Raw genomic sequence first — 13,755 nt, 5'->3', positions numbered from 1 at the left:
TGTAACTACTGTTTTATGTGTGTCTTTCGACGTAATGTGGGAAAAAATAACCTGTCGTTCTTACTGATACCACAGTGAATAAGTAGATGCTTGGTTGACTGATCTGATTTGTGAGAAAGCTGCTTTAGCTTGGAGCTTGAACGGTGCAAGTACAAAACCAAATAAAAAGAAAAGTCTGTATCTTTCTTTCTAACTTGATCAGCCCCGCTATTTCGGTGTCCAATATCATCTGGTATCTTGCTATAGTTACAATGTACATGGTATAATATAATGAATAAGGCCTAGTCTTGCCCCACTTTCTAGAAATACGCCCTTGTTTTAAATACGTATATACATTGCTGTGGCGAAGATCTGCATGCCATTTGTTCCCTCCGCGTCGTTTCTTTTCCACGGCATTTGTGGACGTAGTAGGAATTCAGTAATTTCGATGGATGTTATTTTCGAAACAAAACCTTCAGTGGTTATTTCTACTCTACTATATACAGCGTTACGAGCATAAAAAAGCGCTTTGACTCGTCCCCAAAATACACCAGTCCTGGATTGCAGGCTAACGTAGCCTCGACGATCACAAAATTTAAGCTGCCCAACCTGCCCAACCCTCTCGGACTTAATTACACGTTAAAGCTGCTGTGTCATAAACCGTTTTTTTATTAAAAAAAAAAAAACGAAACGAAAAGAAAAGAAATTGCCTGAATATAGTGACGGTCTTAAATAACGAAACTGGACCATTATTTCCGCATGGAAGTCAATCGACGTTTTACTTGATCAGCGTGTTTGTATAAATCTTTATGTCGACCTTTTAAATGTGGATTTTTTTACTATCAGTTTGGAACTAATGTAAAGATTGCATCAAAAAGCTTCAAAAGCTTGGGATTGGTTCGCGCGCACTTCAAAAACTGATAACAAGGATTCAGTATTAGTCAAGAGGTTTATAAAATAGAAACTCAACTTGCACACTGTAATTAAGCCCGTAAAGGTTTTGGCACGTTGCATAGCTGCACAAAGTTCAAGGAAAGGAATCATCGCACGAGGCATCGTCCCTGAATAGTCCTAGATAAATAAATCAAACTTTACGCAGAGAAAAGAACTTTATACAAAGGGAATGAATATATCCGTACCAGATATTCACCGCGCTCATCCAAATTCAGTTAATTGGAAACTATCAACTATCAACTATGCTAACAATGGACAGTTTTTTCCAGCTCATAAATATATTAAATAAATGTTTTATGGGTTAAATTTTTGTATTTACATAGCAACATAATACAGCGTATTTAGTGAGCTGAAAGCAAAACCAGTTACTTTCAAATTCAGGTCTTCAAGGTAACTTAACTGGCCGTCAAATAATCCTGGAATCCATTTGGCTGAGATGACTTGTTCCGTCTGGTTTACCTTTTACCGCTATTATATGTGCACTGCGTATTGCTTGGTCCAAAAACTATGAGGGAATTCAATACAATTATTTGAAACAATTTTATCTTTTCTTTTTCTTTTCCTTGCCTTTCTCCCTACCATCCCTTTTTTAAATTTACTTTTTGTTTTCTATTTATCATCGTGGGCGTCCAACGACTTTACACAAAAAGGAATAAAGTAAAGGTAATGCACTTTTTATGTTGGCCCTCCCAGGGTCCCTAAAAGCAAAGTTTAGTTGCATAACAAAACTAATTTTGCTGGCATATCTTAAAATTCCTAGTTCCCAGTCTCGAGGGCTTTTGCTCGAAGGTGCTATATAAAAGCTTCAGTGTGCCGCATCGCTCATTCGACCTTTCTTTTTTCATTCTTTAAAGGCCAAATCCTTATTAAAAAATAAAAAATAAAAACAAACATTTAGATAAAAATAAAAAAAATAATAAAAAAATAACCTGCGTTTTGTCAGTTGCAGTCGTTAACAATCTTTTTTGACACTAATCGGGTCTTTATTATCCTTTATCAGCCTTTCCTTTTATCTTTTAGGCAAAGCAAAATTTACGGTGATCGGTCACTAGAATGAATTAGACGCTTTTTTACAAAAAGAAAGTTATAGAAACAATAACTTAAATTTTCTACAAATTTATAAACACTTGGCAGAATATTAAGGAAAGTTAAAATTAATATGGTTTGTTTGCAATAATCATTCGGAACACATGATTGTACTTAGCGTATGCTAGAGAAGGGATTTTATATTTCTGACAAAAAAAGGTCTTACAGGGACGGCTTTTGTCAAGAACGGTAATGAAAGATGTGGACATACGGAATATTGCGATATAAAACCCGGTCCAGTCCTGGGTCAGGCCGTTTCAAGACCTTCTATGGAGCATACTATTTTTGTTATTATTATTATCGATCAACAGACGGTTTGGACTGCCGTAAGGAGTGCACACTATCCAGTGATTCTCTAGTTTACAGCTTTACACCATTCAACTCTCGATTACGTTTTCCCGTATGACACTTTCTACTGTAATAATGGGCATACTTCTAACCCAGGTCATTTTGGGAATTTCAAACTTCGCCCCACATCTGATGAGCCGAGGATCTTGTTTTCAGACGGATACAAGCTTTTAGTTACTGCTGATTCAGACAGTCGAACTTTACATGTGCCGAACCTAATTCGAGGCGAAAGAAATATTATCCGTACTGCTTAAAATAGGGAAATAAACTAATAAAAAAAAAGTAAAATTCACCAAGCCTGGAAATTCTTGTTTTGATTTTAGTGTGATTTGGTATCGGAAGGACACCGCTGAGGAGATCGTGATCGTGATATTTGGACTAAATACAGTAACGCCATAAATTTTAAAAGACATTACGATTTCTTTATAGATATAAAGAACAGCAGCTCTTTAGAAGACCGTTTTAAACTGTCCGGTCTAAGTCTAAAAATCTACAACGTGAATGCTGGTAACCGTCGTTACGCTTCTCTGAGTTCTGCCCGCACAAGCGCGAAAATCCACTAAATAGCCAATCAGAAGCGCGGTTATAGTGAAAAATACGTTAACATAATTTATGCGTTAGGTTCGGCACATGTGAAGTTCGACGTATGAATCGAAGTAGATCTTTTGCCGTTCTATTCGACAAGCTCAGTCGAATAGAACGGCAGAGTTGACCCAAATACAAAAGTGCCGTTCCTAATTGATTCATACGTCGAACTTTGCATGTGCCGAACCTAATATTTAGGTTTGGCACACGTAAAGTTCGACGTTTGAACCGGGCCTTAATGTTCTTAGAGCCTGGTCAGCTACCTTCGGCCAGTAGAAATAAATGGTGACATGAGTCAATTATTGTCGATATGATAGCGTCACTAAGATACCAAGGTAGAAGCAAAACGTAAATATTAGTCGCGCTGATCATAATTTAGTCAGAGTAAAATGAAAAGTTACTGAATTTTCGCTCCGAAGATACAATCTACGCAATGAAGAATATTTGTTTACTAATTATCTTTATCTTTCTCTTTCTTAAATGAATTTTGGGCTAAATACTTGTATTATCATAACAACATAATACAGCTATTTGAATTTAGAGAGCTGAAAGTGATAGAACCATCCATAATTAGATAAATTAATCAGTTTCCCTTAGTTAGGAGAACTAGCATGAAACTAAGATACCAAGAAGGGACACAAGTATTGGCAAAGCTGATCATAATTCAACCAAAAGTAAAGTTGACAAGTTACAAAAGTTGGTTCAGAAGATTGTACTTTACTAAGGAAAGATGGGAATCAAATATATTTGATTCTTGCTTTTTTTTTTTTTTTTTTCTTTTAATATGAATTTTGGGCTAAATAGTTGTTTCATATATATATATATATATATATATATATATATATATATATATATATATATATATATATATATATATATATATATATATATATATATATATATATATATATATATATATATATATATATATATATCATAGCAACACAATAAAGCTAAGAGAATTGAGAGAGCTGAAAGCGCTAGAACCATCCATAAACAAATCAATCAATCATTCCATTTCATGCTCGGAGGGGAGGAGCTCACCTTAAATGGTAATAGGGGGAGTTTTCAGTTTTGTATATATACGACCATGCAGAAGGCCATAAACCAGAATATCAACTTGCAGAAAGTTGCTTTCTATACTGAATCAGTCTCTGTTGAAGCTCCTTTAGATAAAGTCCACCGAGAACGGATAGGTACGTTTTAAAATTTTTGAAGCAAGATTTGATTTTATCCGTCGTGTTCATGGCAATTGCCCGATGGTAACGTTACAGCAACCTTTATGCTTATTATTTAAAAAGCTGGCAACAGGCTTAGGTACGAAAACAGCTTTTTGGGAGGACTGTAGATTTGAAACCGTCGTTTTTTTTCCGTTTTTTTCCTACGTTCTCGTCGTAGGCTACAAAAGGGATCCGTTTTACAGGGTGAAAACAAGGAAATTTTTAGGAGGAGGGAATTGAGAGTTCTGCCAGAGATTATTAGAAATGAAGAATTAACTGCTCAGCACTACTTAGGTTTATGAGCAGGCCCTGCATCCACCTTCGTTAAAGGGGCTTTAAAACTGTCAACCATTCAGTGCTTATTTTTTCGATCCTGGGACAAAGGTTTCTTCCATTTTCCCTTTTTTAAAAGCGTAAATCAGGATTTAAAACGTCTTAGCATACTCCACTATATGTAGTTAAACGTAATAGGAGCTACTTCTTTAAAGGATCGCTAATTTAAAGATGTTATGGCAAGTGATCTTACATGGGCGGCAGGTTCATTTCCAGCATAGTTACTCTTTGTTAGAACTATCATTTTCACCGAAGAAACCACGCTGTGCATTGTATTTTAAATGTGCATTGTATTTTAAATGCTACTTTTGTGCTCTCTATAAAAGCAGAAATATCCAAGAGTTGCTTTTCACTAACACCAACTAATTTATACGTATTCATGTTTTGTCAGGAAGGTTCAATCATGTCACGACTCGTTCTTGTTTTTCTGTCGTTGCTGTTGGTCGTCTCCTTCCTACAAGAAAGGTTTGAGCACTCTATTATAAGATAATGATGACGGACTTTCACTCCATGGTCTTCATCCCCAAAATGTCCACTTTACATTCTTCCGAATGCTTTGGGTTTTTTATCGTTTCATGGTAATAATGATTTCACTAAAAACGTAAGACTTTTGGAAATTTCTCATAATTTCCGACGAATGATCTGAAATAAAATGGGTTGAAAAAGCAATCGAAATAAAGGGCAGAATCACATATATTATTTAGCAATTAATGAGTGAGGCTGAGTAGGATATGAAGAATTAGGCAGATCGAGGGGGGTTTTATCCACCGAGGCCGCTTTTTTGCCCTGTTTTTAGCTATTTTTGCGCCTAGTTCCAGCTGTAGTTCTTACTCTTGAAACGAGTAAAATATCCGCCAATTTTTTTCAAAACCAAAATAACTCAACCTCGTCCCGAGGTCTTCTCGGTAACGGTGCCCTAACCTGTAGTGGGCTGCATTTTCGTCGTCATTTCCCCGTTAAACAGAAAATTATTCCAAATTTGGTGATCAGTAACTGGTTATGGTGAATTATGCGTGTGCTTTTAGCCAATCAGAATAGGGGGAATATTTTGAATGAATAATAAGATTTATTAATGAACGAGGCCGAGTAGGATATGAAAAATTATGCAGATCTCGGAGGGTATTATCCACCTCGGCGTTCGGCCTCGCTGGATAACACCCTCCTCGATCTGCATAATTATTTACAGCCTACGAAAGCCGAATTCATTAATTGCTTTATTATTCAATCAAAATAATTCCTGGTTTAAAAAACAAGCTAGGACATGCTTACCATGCTTACTTGGTTGCAATGGTAACGTCACCGTTGACGTAAACGTCAGGAAAAGGAAAAGTTGCTAAGTTTGGCGGTCATAGCTTAAACAGTTTTGAAGTTATTCAACTTTTTCGTGAGGGGGGGGGGGGGGGGGACCTCAACCCCCGTCCAAGGTCTGAATAGGGTTATATTAATTAACCATAGCTATCGAGAAAGCACTAATTATAATAATTATAATCTACTGTAAAGGAAGATTTTTTATTATTTTAAAAGCATTTATTTTTTTCATTCTGCCAGATAGCCATCACGTATCAAATATATGCAGGGCAGTGTTATCCACCAAATTCATGACTACTTTAAAAGAAAAAGAAACAAAACTAAAAACAACAACAACAACAACAAAAACAGTAGCAATGACGACAGTGAAATATTCAATTAAATATAGATAAACAAGAAATGGGTCGATGATTTTATGGGTAGAATTCATCTCCTGTCATACATATTGGTTCTAAACAGTTAAAAAGTCTGTGTTTTGTTTTGTTTTATTTTTGTTAAGTATTATTAAAACACATATTAGCCTCTAAACGGCTTTTTTTTTTCTTGGTTATGTTTCAGTGATGCTGCCTCTTTAAAGCGAGACGCAAAGAAGCTTGATTCAGGCGATTCCTAGTACGTGTGGTAAAAATTTTGTAGTATATGATTTTTGGCTTTTAATTCTAAACTAACACTTTTAAAAAAGTTACCAGAGGAGGTAAATGACAGCAGACACAAAGGAAACACAACTTTAAAAGCACTATCAGTATATATATATACGATAACTTGACTTAATTCAAAACAACATTTATTCACAGTTTTTCCCTCCGTGGGTGTACCGACAGTAATGTTAGAATAATGTTTTAACGTTTTTTAACAAATTAAATCTATTAAAGTAATATTTCACAGGTCCTCTTAATTAAATAATAATAAATAATAAAAAAAACAGAAAAAGAAAATTGGCCTCTGTGAAACGGTCACTTGCAAGCCTGAGCTTTCTTGAGCGAGAAAACTTTCATTTTTGTACCAAACTTGGCCAACAGTTTAGATGAGAAACAGAAAGTTGGCTCAGCTAGAAGAGTGACGTGACTCGCCTTGCCGGGTTACCATTTTTTGATTGCAAGGTCAAACTCCAAGCAGAGATTTCTTGGTTGGAATCATCATTGTCTATTTATAAGTTATGTTTCATTGATGCTGTCTGATAAAATTATAGCTTTAATAAGAGGAAACACAAAATAACATCGTCTAAAACACTACCAACAACAACAACGCCTTTATAGCTTTCCGTGTTGGGCGCAACATATTCTCCTGTCTACGATGATGGTTCCAACAAAATAAATGGAGTGGTTTTTCTTGGAAATAAAAGTGAAATATGAACTTTCCGTTGATGATACTACTGTCTTGGTTCTATAGTTTTGTCCCTTACGGCGACGAGAAGGACGCAAAGAAGCTTGATTCAGGCACTTCCTACTAGTACGTGTGGTAAAATTTTTGTAGTATAAGATTTTTTGCTTTTAATTCAAAACTGACACTTTTAAAAAAGTTGCCAGAGGAGGTAAATGACACAAAAACAGATAGAGGAAACACAGCTTTTAAAGAACCATCAGTATATATATACGACAACTTGAATTTATTCAAAACCATCTTTATTCACAGTTTTTACCTCCGTGGCTTTACAGACAGTAATGTTAGAATAATGTTTTAACTTTTTTAACAAATTAAATCTATTAAAGTAATATTTTACAGGCCCTCTTAATCAAAAAAAAAAAAAAGAAAAAGAAAAGAAAAGAAAATTGGCCTCTGTAAAACGGTCACGCACCTACCTTAGCTCTGCTGAGCAAGAAAAGCTTCATTTTTATAGCAAACTTGGCCAACAGTTTGGATGAGAAACAGAAAGTTGGCTCAGCTAGAAGAGTGACGTTAGTCGCTTTATCAGGTTACCCTTTTTTTAATTGTAGGGTAAATCTCCAAGCAAGGGTTTTTTGGTTGCAATCATCATTGTCTATTTATCAGTTTTGTTTCATTGATGCTGTCTGTCTGTCAAAATAACATCATTTGAAACACTACCAACAAAAACAACGACTTGATAGTTTTCCGGGTTGGGCGCAACATATTCTCCTGTCTACGATGATGGTACCAACAAAATAAATGAAGTCAGGGTTTTTCTTGAAAATAATTAAAAGTGAAATATCAACGTTCCGTTTATGATACTATTGTCTTGGTTCTAGTTATTATTACGGCGACGTGAAGGACGCAAAGAAGCTTGATTCAGGCGATTCCTAGTACGTATGGTAAAATTTTTGCAGTATAAGACTTTTTGCTTTTAATTCTAAACTGACACTTTTAAAAAAGTTACCAGAGGAGATAAATGACAGCAGAAACAAAGGAAACACAGTTTTTTAAAGCAATAACTTGACTTTGTTCAAAATCATATTTATTTACAGTTTTTACGTCCATGGCCTTACGGACAGTAATGTTAGAATAATGTTTTAACGTTTTTTTAACAAATTAAATCTATTAAAGTAATATTTTACAGGCCCTCTTAATTAAAAAAAAAAAAAAGGAAAGAAAAGAAACTTGGCCTCTGTAAAACGGTCACCCACCTGCCTTAGCTCTCCTTAGAGATGAAATGCTTCGTTTTTATAGCAAACTTGGCCAACAGTTTGGGTGAGAAACAGAAAGTTGGCTCAGCTAGAAGAGTGACGTGACTTGCCTTGCCGGGTTACCCTTTTTTGATTGTAAGGTCGAACTCCAAGCAGGGGTTTCTTGGTTGGAATCATCATTGTCTATTTATAAGTTATGTTTCATTGATGCTGTCTGATAAAATTATAGCTTTAATAAGAGGAAACACAAAATAACATCATTTAACACACTACCAACAACAACAACGACTTTATAGCTTTCCGTGTTGGGCGCAACATATTCTCCTGTCTACGATGATGGTTCCAACAAAATGAATGGAGTGGTTTTTCTTGGAAATAAAAGTGAAATATGAACTTTCCGTTGATGATACTACTGTCTTGGTTCTATAGTTTTGTCCCTTACGGCGACGAGAAGGACGCAGAGAAGCTTGATTCAGGCACTTCCTACTAGTATGTGTGTTAAAATTTTTGTAGTATAAGATTTTTTGCTTTTAATTCAAAACTGACACTTTTAAAAAAGTTGCCAGAGGAGGTAAATGACACAAAAACAGATAGAGGAAACACAGCTTTTAAAGAACCATCAGTATATATATACGACAACTTGAATTTATTCAAAACCATCTTTATTCACAGTTTTTACCTCCGTGGCTTTACAGACAGTAATGTTAGAATAATGTTTTAACTTTTTTAACAAATTAAATCTATTAAAGTAATATTTTACAGGCCCTCTTAATCAAAAAAAAAAAAGAAAAAGAAAAGAAAAGAAAATTGGCCTCTGTAAAACGGTCACGCACCTACCTTAGCTGAGGGGGGTGAATAGGGGTATGCAAATCCGCCGATCCGCGGTATTTTAAGGCCCGATCCGTCGATCCGACTTAATTTTTGTTCAAATCCGAATCCGTGTTACTTTAAAAAAATGTCGTGGTATATGTAGAAAGTAGCGTTGTAGCATAAAAAAATGAATCACTTAATATAGTTGTTCTGTAATCACAACAGATGCGGGACTTCATGTTTAAAAAGTTTTCATTACAGCTTCAAAACATTAAGCATTAGGGACAGAGCTTATAATGTTTCTTCCAACAATACAGATTTGACTAATCAAATAGTCTGCAAGCTTGCAAAATGAAAGTATCTGGTATTGCGTAAAATATTTCTTCCAAAAAAGACTTCTCGCTTGTCAGCGAACCGATGCCCTTCAAACTTAATTGGTTAACTGTTTTTCTAGTATCTTTACTTGGTAAATCATGGAAATTTCAGAATGTCAACTTTCCTCAAAGATCCTCAAATTATAGAGCATCAAACTCCCTTCTTTTACCATACATTTATTGTAAATTTTGCTGTGTTTGCCCTCAACCAAGATGGCGACAGAAACCATGAAAAGGTCTATTAAGTTAACGATCAAGACAAGCAATCTAGCTGAAATAGCTTCGAAGAACATAATTTATATCAGTGCATGTCAGTAAACCAAATATAAAACTTACCGAACGTGCTCGCGTAGCTTCACCACACTTCCCTACTGACTGGAATCGACGCAGCGTCGAACTTATTTTTTTGAATAAAGTCATCGCCTTTGGCACCAGCGTGGTAGAAAAAGGCTACACACTCGATAGTTCTAGTTTCCATTTTGCAATTTAGACAATTTACACGAACTCATTCACAGATCTTGTCAGGTCACTTAGCATTAAAAACCGCGATTACCTGAACCAAGTGTCACCATGCAGGAATCATGCACAAGGTTGCCTGACGTCATTTTCGTCACGCTGTCTATACTAGAATACATGTATATGCGTCGGGTCACGAGAACGTCTCTTCCGGAAACCTCGGAAGTGGAACTTTAGCCGAAAAAACACCAGCACGTTGACCAAGGCCGACTGAAAATTGATGATCCGATCCACAATCCGAACTTCTAGACTGACAGAATCCGGAAACCGGGCCAAAACTTTCAGCTGACCCGCGATCCACGGTATTTCTCAAATCCGCGAATCCGCACGATTTATCGCCGAAATCCACAGTCCGTGAGCTCTTTAAGGCCAAATAAGCCGATCCGCGGACCTATTCACCCCCCTCTTAGCTCTGCTGAGCAAGAAAAGCTTCATTTTTATAGCAAACTTGGCCAACAGTTTGGATGAGAAACGGAAAGTTGGCTCAGCTAGAAGAGTGACGTTAGTCGCTTTATCAGGTTACCTTTTTTTGATTGTAGGGTCAATCTCCAAGCAAGGGTTTTTTGGTTGCAATCATCATTGTCTATTTATCAGTTTTGTTTCATTGATGCTGTCTGTCTGTCAAAATAACATCATTTGAAACACTACCAACAAAAAAAACGACTTGATAGTTTTCCGGGTTGGGCGCAACATATTCTCCTGTCTACGATGATGGTACCAACAAAATAAATGAAGTCAGGGTTTTTCTTGAAAATAATTAAAAGTGAAATATCAACGTTCCGTTTATGATACTATTGTCTTGGTTCTAGTTATTATTACGGCGACGTGAAGGACGCAAAGAAGCTTGATTCAGGCGATTCCTAGTACGTATGGTAAAATTTTTGCAGTATAAGACTTTTTGCTTTTAATTCTAAACTGACACTTTTAAAAAAGTTACCAGAGGAGATAAATGACAGCAGAAACAAAGGAAACACAGTTTTTTAAAGCAATAACTTGACTTTGTTCAAAATCATATTTATTTACAGTTTTTACGTCCATGGCCTTACGGACAGTAATGTTAGAATAATGTTTTAACGTTTTTTTAACAAATTAAATCTATTAAAGTAATATTTTACAGGCCCTCTTAATTAAAAAAAAAAAAAAGGAAAGAAAAGAAACTTGGCCTCTGTAAAACGGTCACCCACCTGCCTTAGCTCTCCTTAGAGATGAAATGCTTCGTTTTTATAGCAAACTTGGCCAACAGTTTGGGTGAGAAACAGAAAGTTGGCTCAGCTAGAAGAGTGACGTGACTTGCCTTGCCGGGTTACCCTTTTTTGATTGTAAGGTCAAACTCCAAGCAGGGGTTTCTTGGTTGGAATCATCATTGTCTATTTATAAGTTATGTTTCATTGATGCTGTCTGATAAAATTATAGCTTTAATAAGAGGAAACACAAAATAACATCATTTAACACACTACCAACAACAACAACGACTTTATAGCTTTCCGTGTTGGGCGCAACATATTCTCCTGTCTACGATGATGGTTCCAACAAAATGAATGGAGTGGTTTTTCTTGGAAATAAAAGTGAAATATGAACTTTCCGTTGATGATACTACTGTCTTGGTTCTATAGTTTTGTCCCTTACGGCGACGAGAAGGACGCAAAGAAGCTTGATTCAGGCACTTCCTACTAGTACGTATGGTAAAATTTTTGTAGTATAAGATTTTTTGCTTTTAATTCAAAACTGACACTTTTAAAAAAGTTGCCAGAGGAGGTAAATGACACAAAAACAGATAGAGGAAACACAGCTTTTAAAGAACCATCAGTATATATATACGACAACTTGACTTTATTCAAAACCATCTTTATTCACAGTTTTTACCTCCGTGGCTTTACAGACAGTAATGTTAGAATAATGTTTTAACTTTTTTAACAAATTAAATCTATTAAAGTAATATTTTACAGGCCCTCTTAATCAAAAAAAAAAAAGAAAAAGAAAAGAAAAGAAAATTGGCCTCTGTAAAACGGTCACGCACCTACCTTAGCTCTGCTGAGCAAGAAAAGCTTCATTTTTATAGCAAACTTGGCCAACAGTTTGGATGAGAAACAGAAAGTTGGCTCAGCTACAAGAGTGACGTTAGTCGCTTTATCGGGTTACCCTTTTTTTAATTGTAGGGTCAATCTCCAAGCAAGGGTTTCTTGGTTGCAATCATCATTGTCTATTTATCAGTTATGTTTCATTGATTCTGTCTGTCTGTCAAAATAAGATCATTTGAAACACTATCAACAAAAACAACGACTTGATAGTTTTCCGGGTTGGGCGCAACATATTCTCCTGTCTACGTTGATGGTACCAACAAAATAAATGAAGTCAGGGTTTTTCTTGAAAATAATTAAAAGTGAAATATCAACGTTCCGTTTATGATACTATTGTCTTGGTTCTAGTTATTATTACGGCGACGTGAAGGACGCAAAGAAGCTTGATTCAGGCGATTCCTAGTACGTATGGTAAAATTTTTGCAGTATAAGACTTTTTGCTTTTAATTCTAAACTGACACTTTTAAAAAAGTTACCAGAGGAGATAAATGACAGCAGAAACAAAGGAAACACAGTTTTTTAAAGCAATAACTTGACTTTGTTCAAAATCATATTTATTTACAGTTTTTACGTCCATGGCCTTACGGACAGTAATGTTAGAATAATGTTTTAACGTTTTTTTAACAAATTAAATCTATTAAAGTAATATTTTACAGGCCCTCTTAATTAAAAAAAAAAAAAGGAAAGAAAAGAAACTTGGCCTCTGTAAAACGGTCACCCACCTGCCTTAGCTCTCCTTAGAGATGAAATGCTTCGTTTTTATAGCAAACTTGGCCAACAGTTTGGGTGAGAAACAGAAAGTTGGCTCAGCTAGAAGAGTGACGTGACTTGCCTTGCCGGGTTACCCTTTTTTGATTGTAAGGTCAAACTCCAAGCAGGGGTTTCTTGGTTGGAATCATCATTGTCTATTTATAAGTTATGTTTCATTGATGCTGTCTGATAAAATTATAGCTTTAATAAGAGGAAACACAAAATAACATCATTTAACACACTACCAACAACAACAACGACTTTATAGCTTTCCGTGTTGGGCGCAACATATTCTCCTGTCTACGATGATGGTTCCAACAAAATGAATGGAGTGGTTTTTCTTGGAAATAAAAGTGAAATATGAACTTTCCGTTGATGATACTACTGTCTTGGTTCTATAGTTTTGTCCCTTACGGCGACGAGAAGGACGCAAAGAAGCTTGATTCAGGCACTTCCTACTAGTACGTATGGTAAAATTTTTGTAGTATAAGATTTTTTGCTTTTAATTCAAAACTGACACTTTTAAAAAAGTTGCCAGAGGAGGTAAATGACACAAAAACAGATAGAGGAAACACAGCTTTTAAAGAACCATCAGTATATATATACGACAACTTGACTTTATTCAAAACCATCTTTATTCACAGTTTTTACCTCCGTGGCTTTACAGACAGTAATGTTAGAATAATGTTTTAACTTTTTTAACAAATTAAATCTATTAAAGTAATATTTTACAGGCCCTCTTAATCAAAAAAAAAAAAGAAAAAGAAAAGAAAAGAAAATTGGCCTCTGTAAAACGGTCACGCACCTACCTTAGCTCTGCTGAGCAAGAAAAGCT

At 35.6% G+C, this 13,755-nt stretch overlaps 1 long non-coding RNA gene across 1 annotated transcript; it reads left to right on the top strand.

The window, feature by feature from the left end:
- The first annotated feature begins 4,077 nt into the window (after positions 1 to 4,077).
- LOC140921568 (uncharacterized) lies at positions 4,078 to 6,428 on the top strand. Its single transcript, XR_012164026.1, has 3 exons — positions 4,078 to 4,148; positions 4,897 to 4,970; positions 6,372 to 6,428. It is a non-coding gene; the product is annotated as an uncharacterized lncRNA (long non-coding RNA).
- The last annotated feature ends 7,327 nt before the right edge of the window (positions 6,429 to 13,755 follow it).

The sequence above is a fragment of the Porites lutea genome, chromosome 12, assembly GCF_958299795.1.
Source record: "Porites lutea chromosome 12, jaPorLute2.1, whole genome shotgun sequence".
NCBI lineage: Eukaryota > Metazoa > Cnidaria > Anthozoa > Scleractinia > Poritidae > Porites > Porites lutea.
Note: the sequence above shows the minus strand (reverse complement) of the source record. Positions and strands in the feature narration are given on the sequence as shown.